Source organism: Mesocricetus auratus, unplaced genomic scaffold (assembly GCF_017639785.1).
Source record: "Mesocricetus auratus isolate SY011 unplaced genomic scaffold, BCM_Maur_2.0 Super-Scaffold_100006, whole genome shotgun sequence".
NCBI classification, from domain to species: domain Eukaryota; kingdom Metazoa; phylum Chordata; class Mammalia; order Rodentia; family Cricetidae; genus Mesocricetus; species Mesocricetus auratus.
In genome coordinates, this window is record NW_024429190.1 from 89131760 (window position 1) to 89149127 (window position 17368).

General features: G+C 38.5%; 1 protein-coding gene across 1 annotated transcript in view; it reads left to right on the plus strand.

The window, feature by feature from the left end:
- Znf385d (zinc finger protein 385D) overlaps positions 1-17368 on the plus strand; it is a 918709-nt gene that overhangs the window by 73468 nt on the left and 827873 nt on the right. The gene's annotated exons all lie outside the window — the stretch shown is intronic.

Consider the following 17368-nt stretch of genomic DNA (forward strand, 5'->3'; position numbering starts at 1 on the left):
TCAAAATCTGGAATATATTGATATTCTTGCAACTATTTTTATTATATTAGTGGTTTCCTTTAACTTACTGATCAAGGTTGGAAAATCATGCTGTTATTGTTGTGAATTTTGCTAGAATAAATTATGGATCTCATTGGAAAGAAATAAAAAATGAAATTTTAATTTATAAAATTCAACTCAGAAATAAAAATAGCCTAAGATAAAGATAAATGCTATTGAATGACAGTGCTGTTCTGATATGTGACTGCCCTGGTACTTCTCCCATTCATAGCTGTTGCTTATGTTACTTAAATGATGCATATTTTCATGATAGTGGTGGCAAGTCTGGGACATTATAGCCTTTACCTTTCTAGGGTCTTTAAGCCACTCTACCTCCTGTTCTTACCCAGACAGAAATAGTCTTCTGCTGGCCTTTGATGTGGTAAGACTCAATTATATATTGGAAAATGTCTGATTTCATTAGATAAAAAATTAAGGTTAATTTTAATTTCATGTAACTTTCAAAGGCTTCTTAGTGACAAATGAGTTTGGTGGCATGACCACTATCACTTACAGATGAACAATGTTTTTTCTTTGTGTATCTCTTGTATGATCTTCCTCAAAACTGTTCCACTTTAGGTTACTTGAAGAAAGTTTTCTTTATTAATTTTAAAATGGTAAACTATGTCTTTATATGGGAGTGTGACAACTTTAAACATTCAAACAGGTAAATAAATGCTTTACCACATACTTTTGATACACACACACACACACACACACACACACTGCAATATTAAGTCTACCATGATGCATTTATACTTCATAGATTTCTCAATACTATTTGTCACATGGATGTAGTTATATGAGGGGCATGCTTACAAAGGAGTACACTTTGATCTTATATAAACTCCTTACACTACTATGCTTTACTTCATACATTCAATGCTTGTGTCAAGATATTTGTTTTATAATCACCACTGTTTTGGAGGTTTCCAACATCTATATTTGTAGATTATATTCCTTTGATCAAAAACCCCGAGGTTCATGCTACTGATTTTGAAGTATTTTGTGATATCCAGACTGTATGGTTATGATTTTAAGCAGTGTTACAGACTGACCTTCATCCTTTCACTTTTTTTTTTTTTTTTTTTGCTCCAGTGGCTTCATCTCTTCTCCACACAAATACCAAACATCCCTTATCCTGGGGAATTTTCTCTATCATGTATTTTCTGCATGACCCATTCTTCAGAAACCTCAGGATTAATCATATAATTTAGCTTCTGAGGAACCACGGGGGTTCTTTTCATTTCTTTTTCTTCGTGTTTAAAGAGCCTCCAATGTGAGGTCCTCACTGCCTTCTTAGACTGCAGTACACTTGCAGACAGAACTTCTGAGGACATCTCAGCTTTGCATATATGTTGCTTATAGGGGTTTTTCCTTCATCCATGTATAGATGTCTTAAGAATATGGGTATTTCTTCTGAAATATTTTATCTTATATTCATGGTCTTTATATTTTCACCTAATCTGAACCCTGCAGCCCATAACCAATTGATCATCAACTTCTATACTCTACCTGATGTTTTTCATGAAGATCACATGATTTGTTTTCCCACCAAGTCTTTCCCTATAATCAAACCTTTCTTTTCCCATCTTGGTGTAGAGAGTCTTCCTCTTGTCAGACAGTTCATTGCTGCCCACCTACTGCTGTTCTGCAAATCTGCAGCTGCTCCTTGTTGAAGGCAGCTGATCAGTGGACCCATTTTCTTTTTCCCATGAAAAACAAAACACATGAATACAGATGAGACTCAGTAAAGTGCCAACATATTAGCACTAATTCTCCAGTAGTAATAAAGAGAGACAGCATAGTCCAGGTATTAAAACATGAAAACAGCTGTCAACCAAGGAGAACTTCTCCAAACTAATGATAGTTCATGAAGACGCTAGAGAATCAGAAACTTCATTTCTCAAATAGCTAGATGTAAGCTATTTTCTGGGATCCCTGATAGTATCATACCCATGACATTTTAGCTAAGAGTAGCTAAAATTTAGAAGAAAATATAGACAATTAATGCTGATTATGAATTAATATAGTTTGTCTTCCTTCCATAAGGGAAACTATAGACTTTCTCAGATAAGGAAGGCAGGTTGTCATCAGTAAATGATATAGCCCAACAGAACAAGAACAAAAGTTAACTTCATTTCAAAAAACCACTAAAAGTGTTGGCAACATAAATAACTAATTTTAAACAAATGCTCCCCATGAGAGCCAGAGATTATCTGACAAAAACTGCAGTACCAAGCATGAGAAACATCCTCTGGCATTATTGTTCAGGGGAGTTGAAGTGACTCCCCAAACAATAGAGCTATTGCTGTTGCCATTGGTTGCCTCTGAGATTCAAGGTAAGCCCATATGGCTGAAGACAACACATACTTCAGACAAGGAACTCATAATGTTCGGGATGTATCTGACATGAAGGTCTCCTTCCTTCAGTCTAGACTTCATAGCACCAGAATGTGCTATTCAATCTGCCAAGAGAGGGAACCAATCAAATATTCCTACCCAGCTGTCATCACTGTAACTACTACCAGCATGACAAGAAATCCCTAAAGCATGGTAATGAGCCTAATATCTTGGTAGCAACTGACAGCTGTCAAGTTGGACTTAAGGTTCATTCAATGGAAGAGAAATACTCTGTTTATGAAAACTAGGTTATGGATCTTAGAAGAGAATCTACTATTGATAATTTACAACATAATTTCTAACTATATTCCAAAATTTATACCAGCACAGAATGTGGCTCTTCCTCAACAAAGCTTCCATTTAGAGCAAATGGAGACCATTTTAGAAAGTTACAAGTTGACATAATGCATAAATCCACTGGTAGTAGGGTACATATCCACATTAAATATTTCTGCAATATAAATCCTGCATATAAGGCTCAGGGAACATCCCAAAAGAGGGAGCAGAAAAATTGAAAGAGCCAGAGGACTTGAAAGCTTGCTGTACGATTGTGCCTCCTACAAATATTAAGAAGGGTAAATGTTGCCTAAACCTGTCATAAAGAATGACAATATCAAAAGTCATGTTGAGTTCTCACCGGCGCCAGATCTGTCTTCTAACATATGATTCCCTCTTCTCCCTATTCTATCCTCCACTCAACCTTCCAGCGAGACCTCTAGTGATCTAAAGGGATGACACCAACTGGCAAACTAAGCAATAGTGGAGAGACCACCTTAAATGCCCATTCCTGATAATGAACTTGATGTCTATAACCATCCTAGAACTTTGATCCAGTGACTGATGGAAGCAAAGGCAAACACCCACAGTTAATCGCTGAACTGAATCCATGGAACCTAGTGACAGACAGAGAGGATCGATGAGCAAATTAGCAAAGAATGGGCTGGCAAAACCAGCAGAGACAGCTGATCTGAACAAGGGAGAGCTCTTGGACCCCAGACTGACAGCTGGGAGGCCAGCATGGGACTGATCCAGGCCCCCTGAGTGTGAGAGTCAGTGAAGAGGCCTGGGCAACCTATGGGGCCCTGGGCAGTAGATCAGTGTTTATCTATGGCATAAAAATGGACTTCATGTGTCCATAACACAAAGAGGAATGCTCTCTCAGCCTGGACTCTTAGGAGGAGTGCCTGGACCCTCCTCCAAGTGAAATGACAGACTCTAGATATCCCCTATGTGGAAGAAATTGGCAATAGGGTGGGAAGCTGGGGGGGGTTGTGGGGGGGTGCAGGAGGAGGGGAGGGAGAGGGAACTGGGATTGACATGTGAAGTAAGCTATTTAAAATAAAAAAGTCATGTTAATGCAAAGGCAGAAATCTCATGGGCTCCCAAACATAGGCAGAACTACAGGCAACTATTTACTGCTGAGAGTCAGAGGCTTAGTCTCTCCCAGGAGTGATTGAGCTCCTTTATTTATTATCCAATACAAAGTGATCCGTTCTGAAATCATATATACCCAAGTCACACTAAACTGACTCAGCAGGTTGTATCTGTATGTATTTATGTATTTATATAACAATACAGAAGGAAACAGGCCATTTCTTTGAAAGAAAGTGTAGAGGAAGTATTCTGAAGGGTTTGGAGGGATAAAAGGGAAGGGGGAAGCAATGTATTTATACTTTAGTTTTAAATTAATAAATAATAAAGTTGCATTTGAGAATTCTGTCAAGTTCGATATTCAAGAAAAAGATTAGTTGAAGGGCACATGCCTACCTTAAGTAAAGCAGTACTGTATATTGCTGGGGAAGAACTGTACGTGGGTTGAACACAGCCAATGGTACAAATAGTTGTTTTTAGTATTCTTCTCTTTCTTAGAGTAAGGTAGAAATTCACTTCTTGCCTTCTCTGAGCTTAGATGTGAACATGAAACTTGCTTAGAGTGTTGACAGGGCAGCATCACTGGCATGAGTCACTTCTGATCCCATCCCTGTGTTCTTTCCTTAGCTGTGACAGCTGGTTCAGAAGGCAGAGGCACCATCAGCTTAGAGTGACATGAAGCAGAGCTCTGCACAGACTGGACTTTTCTAGTTTGAGAAAGAACTCAAGGCTTCTTTTTAAAAAATACTTTTATTAATTCCTTGAGATTCTGTACACAGTGTTTTGATTAAATTTGCTCCGTTCCCTGACTCCTCCAAGATGTACCCCCACTGCAATACCCACCCCATTTGTTCTCTTGGTATCTCAGCTTTTGAGGCTATGAAGTTATTGGCTACTGTATTATAAGTGATACACCATGTTCAGTACACCCAAGAATAGTTAAACTCAGCGCATGCATGCACGCATGAACACACACACACACACACACACACACACACACGCAAGCACGGGGGGGAGGGTGAGAGACAGAGAGACTGACTTCAGAAACTGATCAAGGAAACTTGCCTCACATTCTGTCTGGAAAATTATGCCGTGCCTGAGAAGAATTTATAGTGGGCACTGTTGAGAAGCATCTGCTTCCTGTTATCAAGAAAGCTGGGATTGAAAGGAATAACATGGTAAAAAGGTAAAGGAAGCTGCCTAGGGAAAAGGACAAAATTAAAAGGATCTGGAGGAGAGAAGAAACATTCAGACATTAAGAGTACAGGGGAATGAATGGACCCCAGACTGATGACTGAGGGGCTAACATGGGACTGCTCCTGACACTACCCCCTCCCCGAACCTGGGTGTCAGAGAAGAGGCCTTGGCAATCTATGGGAACTTGAGGAGTAGATCAGTATTTATTCCTGGCATAGAAGTAGATTCTGGGAGCCCATTACACATGAAGGGATGCTCTCTCAGCCTGGGGGCAAGAGGGAGGACCTAGGCCCTGCCTAGGAAGATATGACAGTCTCTGAAAATCCCTCATGGAAGCTCTTATCCTCCCTGGGGAGCAGAGGAGGGATGGAGTGGGGTGGGGTTGGGAGGATTGGGAGCCGGGGAGGAGGGGAGAGAGAGGGAGCTAAGAGTAACATGTATAAAAAGTTAAATAGAAAAATTAAAAAGAAAGAGTACAGCCATGAAGTGGACATCTTTGGGGGCTACTAAGGCAAGGAGATGAACCAAATACTTTCTTCATAGAAAGAAACAATATAGATGAAAAATCTATATTTATTTCCAATAAAATGTTGTCAAAATTGGGCCGGGCAGTGGTGGCGCACATCTTTAATCCCAGCACTCGGGAGGCAGAGGCAGATGGATCTCTGTGAGTTCGAGGCTGGGCTGGACCGGTAGCCTCCAAAATAATACAGAGAAACCCTGTCTCATAAAAACCAAAAAAAAAATGTTGTCAAAATTGACAACTTAGGTAAACAGGATGCCATCTATAAGGAAAGTATCTCGTTTAAAAAGTCAAAGTGGTATGAGAACATGAGGGAATGGTCTGGTCAAGCTGGGGGAAGGATGGAGAAGGTGAGCAATGAAAGAGATATCTTGATAGAAGGAGCCATTATGGGGTTGGGAAGAAAACTGATCCTAGGGAAATTCCCATGAATCCACAAGGATGACGCCAGGTAAGATTCCTCACGATAGTAGAGAGGCTACCTGAACTGGCCATCTCCTGTAATCAGATTGGTGACTACCCTAATTGTCATCATAGAACCTTCAGTAACTAATGGAAGCAGATGCAGAGATCCACACAAGCACCAGGCATGTTCTGAAAGTCTAATCAAAGAGAATGAAGAGTGATTATATGAGCAAGGGGGTCAAGACCATGATGGGGAAACCCACAGAGACAACTGATGCTATCCCTTGGAACCTCAAAGATTGGATTGACAGCTGGGGAACCTGCATGGGACCAAACATGGCCCTTTGCATGTAGGTGACAGTTTTGTAGCTTGGTCTATTTGCGGGACCCCTGGCAATGGGACCAAGATCTATCCCTGATAAATGAGCTGGCTTTTTGGAAGCCATTCTCTATGGTAAGATACCGTGATGTAGGGGGGAGGGGCTTGGTCCTGTTTCAACTTGATTTTCCAGGCTTTATTGACTCCCCATGGGAGGCCTTACATTTCTGAGGAGTAGATTGGATGAGCATGTGGGGTAGGTCATGGTGAGTGAGAGGAGGAACTGTGGTTGGTATGTAAAATAAATTTTAAAAATGTAAGAAATGTCTTAAGACTAAGCCCTGAGTTAAGACTGAATCTGCTTATTCATCTGTGAGGAAACCAAGGCTGGGGCAGACCTGGATGATCTTTGTCTGATCTCAGGGTCTACATTCTCATTATGCTTGTAATTAGTTATAGCATCAATATCATTTAATTGTGCAAACTGATATTTTCACAAGTGAAAATATTTCTTGGTAAATCATTTTGTGGTTTATTCTCTGTGAAATAAAGTATACTTGAAGCTTAAAAAATAAAATAACAATCAAAAGTGCTCTTAAATGCTTGGTTACATAAAGACTATGAACACTATATAAAGAAGCAAATTCTAGGATTTATTTTGTGTATGAATGTATGTCTGCACGTATATATGTGCACTATGTGTGTCCCTGGTGTCCAGAGATGCCAGAATATAATACCACATTTCCTGGAACTGGAATTGAAGGTGTTTATGAACTGTTTTGTGTGGATATATATAAGCAGCCTAGGTCCTCTGGAGAACAACAAGTACTGGTAACTACTGACCATCTTCTCAGATCCAAATGTGTGAAAATATGAATATAATATATATTTCTCAGATACTAACTAAAATAAGTGAAAATGCATGTTTTTAGTCAGTGTTTCACTACGTGTCTCTGACTGACCTGACACTTGACATATCAGCAAGACTATTGACCTCACCAAGACCCTGAAACCACTTTCTGAATGTTAGGATTAAAGACACAGCCCACAACAACTGGCCAGGGAAATTGTAATATATGGGCACCAAAATAAAACAAAATACCCATTGATATGACTATTTTAGAGAAAAAAGAAGACTAAACGTAGTTGTACCCATTCCAATGTGGGGAATAGTATTCTAGAACAATCAGATGATGGACATAGGTGATAGATAAAGTAGGGAGCACAAAAGACCTCATAAATGTTGACTATATCAAAGAATGGTTTCACATCGGGGCCCTGGCCTCAGAGGGTTGAATGCTGAGTTTACATCTCTGGAAAACTGATGTGAGATATCCTCTGTACTTGTCAGTATTAACACATCATCCAAACTGAGAATAGTAAACAACCAGAAGAATAGAATTTTCACATTGATATTAAATAACAGAGATTTAGGGATCTCAAAAAATCTAATTTGACAGTGATTGAGTATTAATTAGGAAGAAAGTGACCTATATTTTCAGGTTATGTCTACTAAAATCATAATTGTTTTATGGTTTGTTGTGTTTAAAACATGTACCTGATAGGATGCCATCCTTAGTAGGAAAACACATATGAGGGCTCTTATCTTTGGAAGACAAAAACGCCTGCTCTTGATTTTTTTCCATGATCTATTCAATGGGAATTTTCATGAGACAGCATGAAAAAATGTGGAAATGGATAATTTTAATTGAGGTCAAATGGTTTTCAACATTAAAAATTTATTTATTCATTGTAATGCATATGTAGCATTAAAAGACCAGATTAACAGTTTAACTATAATTAAATCAACATAGTAAGGAAACAGATGGACTTTTCTGGAAAAAAAGACAATAAAGTGGAGACAATGCTATCTTAAAAGTAATTTTCCATGTCTAGGAAGACTGGTAAAAGTCTAATGAAACCCTCGCAGGCTGGAAATGAAGGAGGAGGCATGTATGGGACTGGTGAGTGTGCATGTGGCTTGGGTACCTTGTTTCATTCCCTGGGGGGTGAAACTTGCTTCTTATCGTCTATGTGTCTATGAAAATGGTATAGAAGCAGGGGCTAACACCCAGGTCATGCACAGAACAGGCACTCCAATGAAGCCAGATTATGAAACACAGCGCATGTTACTTTAAGGGAAAAGGCGAAAAATGGTTTACCCTCAGCTGCATGAACAGCTGGTAGTTTATCCCTGAAACAGAGAAGGCAGGCTTGGGGGGAGGGAGTGGCAGTTCCTGAGCTGGGTCTGACTAACAGAAAATTAGTATGCACACATTTTCTTCTCCTCACAATACAATTAAGTTAGCAACATTAACAAAAAGGATTAACTGTCTCCATTTAAATTTGAATTAGGGAATTAATTATTAATTAAAATCTTACACCTGTCTGTGATTAAACTCATAAGACTAAAGACAGAAGAAAACTCCCTGTCAAAGCTACTGAAGACATCACATTTATTTAGATAGGGCAACAAGACAACAATTTACATTTTAATTTAAAGTAAAAACAAATACTAAGTAACCAAGGAAAACTTTGATGAAAGACATGTAAAGCCTCAATAGTAAAATATTAAACTAATCCTAAAGAGCCTGCAAAGTGTGTAAATAGAGATGGGTCCATATGCAAATGACAGCCTATTAAGTATCACCAAATCTGCAGACTCCATATGATCCTACTGAAAAGCTCAACAAAGACGGTCCATCCGAATAGAAGAGCATGGATAGAATAATAAACGAAACCATTTGTGAATACAGGATTGAGTGTTGTTATAATACCCCAGGGTTTTGTTCTCTGAGGAAGACCTTGACATAAATTAGAATATGCAAAGTACAATGGAACAGTATGCAAAAGTGAGATGGGTACATGTGGTTGTGGATATTGGTAATGCCAGCACTATAGAGGTTATTGGAGGTCCATGTGTTCAAGGCCACTCTGGGCTAGATAGGGGTACTCTGTCTCAAAAACTGGACTGTATAAGATACAAGCTCGCAGATAAGCACCACGGAAACCAGAAATGTTAAGCATCCAGGCTTGACTCTTCAACAAAAGGGTTGTATAACTGTTTTCCACCCAGAAGGCTAGGAGTGAATGCAGTCAATATCCTGGTGACTTGTGATGTCTGTAGAGCCTGGCTAGACCTGATCCAAACTATTATGTTTATTCCAAATTATTCCCCCCTAGACCTTTATGATGAGCATTGTTTCTTGTTCAATAGAACCCATCCTTACTGGAGCTGCTACATGTATGTTAAAGTATGGTGACTTCTATATGACCTATATGAATGAGACCACACCAGACTCTAGGCTACCAAATCCATCTTTATGGTAGAGGCCACATGTACTTTTCGAAAAAGTTTCGATGCAATCATATGTTTATTGTGCACATGAGATGGAGATAATTGTTTCTAAAATTACACTGCACCTTGTCTCACTGCCCACTGTCAGGCTATAGAAGTTTGAACTAGCCCGGCTAACTAAGTCATGCTGAACCAGATTACCTGCTTTCTTCTTATGGATCATTCCTCTGTCAACTATAAGCTTTTGAACATAACCCCATGATAAACAAAACCAACCAAAGAGAAGAGAGTAGGAATAAATCATGTAGAAAAGGAAATGAATGTGGTTTATAGACCTATGTTATTCATCTGGAACTCTATCATGAATTAGATAATAGAGACATAAATTGCAACCACAATGAGAAACATATACAGACACTGCAAACAAGATGTTTATAGCCATGTTGCTATTGTGCTGTTAAAGATAAGGGGTGTAGTACCTCTTCTACAGTGCTATGGAGTGACATGTATTTAACAATTAATTTTGGAGACAAATGTCCAGACAATGCCACTTAAATTTGGCATTGCTGAAATCTAAAAGTGGGGGCTCATCTTAGAGGATAGAGAAATCTCCATGATCCTATAGGTAAATAAACAACTATGATAACAGCATGATTTATATAATACAAACATGGAAACAAGATAAATGCTATTAAATAGACTGAATGAATGAATTGTGCTCTGAATAAATAAAAATGTATATATACTATTCTAACATGCATAGATAAGCCAAATTCATTTGCAGGAATTTGGGATGAAATACCCTAAAGTCATAATGATGTTTTCATCTCAGCAATTGATAAAAGATGAATCAGGGAAGTTGAGTCAATTGAATCGTTAATATGTAACTTGTTGGTCCACTTACAGGAGATTTTCTTTAATTTTTGTCTGAATAGTTTTCTTCCACAGAAATTTATCATGTTCTTTCTCATTCAATTGCCAGATAATAACTGATAAAGACATATTTATTTATTACGTAAAGCATGATGCTTTAAGACATATGCAAATTGTGAAATAACTAAGACCAGTTAATTAAAATATATAATATAACATCACATGCTTGTTTTCTGAGGTGAAAAGACATAAGATCAATCTTCTTAGTGATTTTCAATAATTTTGCTGTATTATCATTATTGTTATTTATAATTATTTTGTTTTGTTTGTTTGTATATAATGCTTTGTTTTGTTTGAAACACAACATCTCTGTGTGTGGCTCTGGTTGTCCTGGAAAAATACATAACCAATCATCAGAGAAATGAAAGTTAATACTCCCTTGACTTATCGCTTATATTATTATTAATTACTAAAACCTATACTATTAGTAATAATTACTAGCACCATATTATACAGTTGATATGTTTTCCACAGCTGAAATGTTGTATTGCTTAGCCAATATCTTTTAAAACAGTGAACTTACCACCATGTTGTGGCAATGATCATTTTATCATCTACGAATTCAGTGAGTGTAAATTTCATACATAGGTGAGACAGTAAAAATTTGTCTTCTTGTGTTCCACTTATACAGTTCAGTATGTTGTTAATTCAAGTTCATGTATACTGTTGCAAATGACTATATTTTTAAAATTTTGATATATGTTCATGTTATATTTATAAAATATTAGAGACATATAATACTTATGCATTTATCCTTTGATGGACACTATGGTGATTGGTGTCTGAGATACTGTGAAAAAAGCTTTAAGGAAGATAGGGAGAGAGACCTATATTTGATGTACTGCCATCATTTCGAACTTTGAATCTTTCTGTGGATATATATATGTGAATATTTATGCATATATATGTATATATGTGTATGTATTATGCATATATAAACATATATATGTGGATAGATATCCCTCTATATATACATGCAGTTATATATGTGGATATATATGTATATATATATACAATGGGGTATTAATTATTGATACAGAATGATATTTATGTTATTTAGTTTGGCATATATTTCTTATCAAACACAACCTTTGGATGCATAAGTCAGGCTTTGTCTGTTCATAGGGTGATGCTGCACAACGGTTTCCATAGCTCAATGTTTTTTTGTCAGAATGTTTGTTCCTCTCTTTTTTATGTCATGTTACCTATACCTTTGCAAATTTTAAACTTTAATATATTGTAGATAATTTAGTCCTATTTGGCTGTAACTTACCTAGGCTCTGAAAGTGTGTCAGGGCTTTACAGGTTGCTATTAAGTGTGAAGAAAGACCTATTGTATGCAATTCTACACACCTATTTTCAATACATCTTGTTGATTTTTCCATTAATAGCAACACTGGAGTTTCCTCACTAATAATAAAATAAATTAATGTGCCATAAGCAAACATTGAAACCAATTACGTCCTATAAGGAAAGATTGTGTGTACGTGAGTACATGTATTCTCTCTCTCTCTCTTTCTCTCTCTCTCTCTCTCTCTCTCTCTCTCTCTGTGTGTGTGTGTGTGTGTGTGTGTGTGTGTGTGTAAAGAAGATGAGTAGCCATGCCTCTGCTATGTAATCAAAGCTTGGAATTGATATGGTAAACACTCCATTAAAACACAGAGGCTAGTAGTTGCATCAGGTTAAAGTTTTACAATTTAATAACTTTATGATAGGTGCTAAAATATGTTGGGTTCTCACTGTCTTGACATTTCACCTACTCAATTTTAATTCTTATGACAATATAGAGTTCTGCATTACCTTGGTGCTCTTGCAGTTAGGAAGGTAAAGGCTAATGCTAGCTGGCACACTCACCAACGGTGTGGTCAATGCTGTCAGCCTCCGGACCTGCCTTCCTCTAACTTGGGATTTTTGTTGTTGTCATTTTGTTTGACACAGGGTTTCTCTGTGTAACATCCCTGGCTATCCTGGAACTTACTCTGTAGAACAGGCTGGCCTTGAACTCTCAGAGATCCACTTACCTCTGCCTCCTGAGTGCTGGAATTAAAGTAGTATACCATCACTGCCTGGCTTACTTTGGGATTTTATATGTTATTTTATATTTTATTAAAAATCTTAAATAATATACCCTTTATGCCACTTAGGATAGTGAAGACAGACAGACAAACACACACACACACACACACACACACACACACACAGAGAGAGAGAGAGAGAGAGAGAGAGAGAGAGAGAGAGAGAGAGAGAGAGAGACAGTTCCCTAGTGACAAAATAAGAAACAGATATCTAAGATCAGTTTTCTCATCAGGAGACATCTGGTGGAAGATGTCTGAAACAACATTTTAATGAAGAAGATTCATTAAGTTAGAGCTTGTACAGAGGCCTGCGGTTAGGAGTGAGTGGTGGGAACAGAACTGCATCCACCTTCTATAAAGTAGACACAGTCTACCCAGCAGAATTTTTCTGAACACTTAATACTGTTTAACAATAGCATGCAAAGAATTAACAGAGTCATATTTATGGTCATATTTTTGATAACCACACAACATCCTGAATATATTTTTCAAAGAAAGTAATAAACTAGAAAGTAAAAATGTCAATAAGAACTGAATGTCAAAGAAGGACAGATTAGTTGAGCCAAGTTACACAAAGTCTCTAACTAAAATTCTAACCTGGATGAAGTAAACAGGTAAAAAGGCGTTGGAAGAAACCCCAGTAGAGTCTTAGACTTGTGTTTATAGCTCAAAGCTCAGGGAGTTATTGATAGAATGCGTGGCTGCATCCCATCCTCTTTGTCTCTTAGTGGATCTGCACTGTAAACATGAGTACATGGTCATGGCAACGCTAAAATCCATGCTGCTTTCTTTGGATCCTGCATTGAGGTACACATTCAGCAGGGACGAGCTAGTGGTGTAACAGGCTGTGGTGTGTCTAGGGTGTTGGCATTTCAGGTGGATCAGGATGGGTCAAGTATTCTGGCACTCGGAGTCACAGAATACTGAGTGTTACACAGCTCAGGTGGAAAGGTATCCTGGAGCTCGGGAGCCAAGGACCTCCACAGGTTGTAGTAAGCTTAGCAGCTAACCGCCTTGCCTCAGGGAAAGGCTTCCCCAAGTATATCAGCTCCATTCAGGCAGGACAGGATCTTCCAGTTGGGGATGTTAGCTCAGTGTAGCAGTTTTGCTCAGCAGGAGGTTTTGGAGAGTGGAGAGAGGAGAGTGGAGAGCCTTGAATGGAGTGTAACAACTCCACTCTGCCAAAGGAAGGTTTCCCTGGCAAAAGTGTTACAACTCTGCTCCCTCTGCTCTGCCCAGGTTCACATCTGCTCCTCTGCTGCCACAAGGCTCATCCAAGGGGTTTATTGGGAGGGAAGAATCCAGGAAAGTGGCTGCCCTCTGTAAGAGTGGCAGAGGACAGTGGGGTAGCTTGAACAGCCACAAGTTGAACAGACACAGGATTTATATAGGGCTTCCAGGGTGGGGATTGGTCAGATTTTAGTGCTGAGCTCAGATTGGCTAGAGCTCTGCTCAAGGATTGGTTAGTTTTCTGCACAGGATTAGGGTCAGATTTGGCTCTGGTTTCAGGACCAAAGTGTTTTTCTTTCTCTGGTCCTTTTTAGCCTTTTGGCTTCAATTTTAGGGCCAGGGTGCATTTCTTTCACTGATTCCAGGGACAAAGTGTGTTCTTTTGGCACTGGATTCAGGGTCAGGGTACATTTCTTTAGTTCTGGTTGCATTGACAAAGTGTGTTTCTTTGGCTCTGCTCAGGGTGTGTTTCTTTGGCTGGTCCCTTTTCCCTGCATAGGGGAGATATTAATAGAAAAGACAGTGAATGAAATGAAACACATAGTCATCTTCTGTGGAAGTAAAGTTGCACTGCTACTGAGCCCAGTTTTCTTCTCCTGCCACTGCCTCTGCTGTGCTATAAGAGGATCCACAGCTGAGATGACAGTGCTTACCAAAAAGCAAAATATAATATCACTCATGGGAAAGCATCAGCTTTAGTAGAAAGAGAATATCTGAAGTTTCTAAATTGAAGAGAAGATGTATAATTTATTGAATTTGTGTGGGGAAGGGGAGAAAGATTAAGGTAGGAATTAATATGACCACTAATTGAGGGGGATAAGGACAAAGTTGGAGTATAATCAAAAGTAGCAAAGGTTTGTTATGTATTTCTGACTCCTGATGCCCTAATAATGGGGTTTTCTCTTTTTATGGCAATGAAATTACACTGACACTTGCAAAGGAAGGGTAGGACCTGGTATTTAGGACACAGTGGATGCTCCTTGGAGGGATTTATAACATATGGAAGATGATCAGCTAGAGCAGGAGTTAAATACAAAGAGACAAAAGGAAGCTCACACAAGTGAGAGGGTTGCTGGCCTTCTTACTCAATGCTTCACCCAGTAACAGGCAAGACAATCAGGTACTTGTTTCTGTACAATTTGACTTAATGTCCTTCCACAGAAGTTGAAAAAATTGAAAACAGTAACCTGGGACAGAGATAATACAAACAGTTGTTGTTTTGGGGATCTGGAACTGGGTTATATATAGCAGCCCTTATTTAAAATCGTGTCTTGAATTTTTGCCTGGTCTATTTGCGAAATTGTGGGTAGACTCAATAATCCAAACTCTGGAGGCTTATTTTCATTTTCTTCCAGGAATGTTTTGTTTTTGTTTTCCTGCTTTTATTTTCTTATCATTTAGTAGCATGTTGTCTAATCTGTTTGAGTGTGTGTCATTTCTAAAGATTGTTGTAGGCTTGTGCAACACTAAACAGACTCAGTAACCATTAGCCTAAAAGGATTTGAAACAGGGAAGGGAAACATTTATAAAGAATCAGAGAGGGTAAAATAGTGGTAGACATGAACATATTTTGTTGCATACAAACATGAAATTCTCACATCCTCATCTATCACTACTTACATGTATCCAGATGCTTCCTGGGAGGTTGTTTGGGTTACCTGTTTCTCCTTTGGAGCTCAAGCTGGAAATGTGGTTGTGATTGTAGTTGCTATTGGTCAGAACAGGCCCTGAATGGGTGGACCTTGCACTCTGGTGAAGGGGCAGGCCATGCTTTTCAAATGCATACAGGTCAGCGGCTTCATCCTCGAGTTCCCATACAATGCCCCTCAGAGGTATGTAAGAAAAGCTTGTGAGAAGGCAGATACCAGTACGAAATGGGAAGCCACTGTTTGGGCCAAGAAGATTGATACCAGAAATCTCAAAAAGCAAGATGACAGGTTTTGACCATTTTAAAGTTAAGAGAGCAAAGAAAATGAAGAGCGATAATCAAGAACAAAATCAATAAACTTCAAAGAGTGGCTATCATGAAAGCTTCCCCCCACCCTCCAATTACCTGCAGCTAAGGCTGCCTTTGCTGGTCTAGCAGCTGCTGTCAGTAAAACTAAAGTTTCAGCTAAGAAGGTGACAGTTCCAGGGAAGGAGTTTATGGCCCAGAAGGCTGAAGGCAGAGACTCCTGAAAATGTCAGAAAGTTCAGGAGGCCCCAGTCCAGAAATCACCTACTCCAAAGGCAACGAGGCTATAGAGAAGAATAGAGAGGAATAGAGGCTCTTTTGACAGGTTGGGGGGGGGAATCACCATTCTCAATAGAAGAAATGAAATATATAATTTGCAAGGGAAAGAATGGAACCCCAGGAGATCCTTCGTAACTTGTAACTATCAATGCAGAAAGCAGGGGTGGCCATCAAAGGCCAACGCTTACCCATGGGTCCAGGGTCTTGGCTTGACCCCCAGAACTGCATAAACACATCACTGCAGGTGCAGAAAATATATTAAGAACGCAAAATTTCATGCCTTTATCTGAAGAAAACAGGGCCGTGTGAACTTGAAAATTAAAATTATAGAACGTTGTATAATTTTATGTGAGCCATTTTACAATCTACATACATCAACAAATGGGATCCAGGAAAATAAATCTAATATAACAATTCAGTTTTCCAGAATTTCACCTAACATATTAGAACAGCAGCCAGACTATTCTATATGCATATAGTATTAAGGCTCAAATGGTGGACATTTCATATTCCTTGCTTCACAGTAATAAAACACCCCAAGCCTTTCAGAGCATGATGAAATAGGAAACAGTGAATGTGCTGAAAGTTATTTTGATAGGGCAAAATTAGTCAGATGGAAGCCAACACTAAAATTTACGTAACTTTTAAGTAATATTGCAGGGACAAAAGTTACATGTCCTAGTTTCCCACGATACCAAGAAGACAGGAGAGCAAGCACATGGATGTAGTAGTCTTTAGTGGAGAATAATGAATTCCCAATTGATTTTAGAAATCCAACATGATTATGTTATTGAAATCTTTGAAAAGTAATGGGAGAAAAACATATTTCCAGATATTAAACAGCAGAAAGAAATGTGTAAGGAAAAAATCAAAATTTCATTTTTCTATATTGAACAAGCATAATTGAGATTAATACCTAGAATATGAATCATTTACTGTTACAAGATTTTTAATAAAGTCTCACATTGTCCAGAGGTAAATATTTCTCATAAAGAGAAGAAAAAAGAGACCCATGATGTAAAGCATACTATCTAGAAAGAGTCACTGAGATCTCGAAGAACAATAAAATTGTGAAGGCGTTTGATGAATGTAACTACTGTAAATAATAGAGCTGGGCGGTGGTGGCGCACCCCTTTAACCCCAGCACTCGGGAGGCAGAGCCAGGCGGATCTCTGTGAGTTTGAGGCCAGGCTGGACCAACAGCCTCCAAAACAATACAGAGAAACCCTGTCTCGTAAAACCAAAAAAAAAAATAACAATAATAGTATAACATTATAATTGCTTGAAAATTATACACAAAATCAATTAAAGCATTCTAGAAGCAACATTTAATAAGATACTT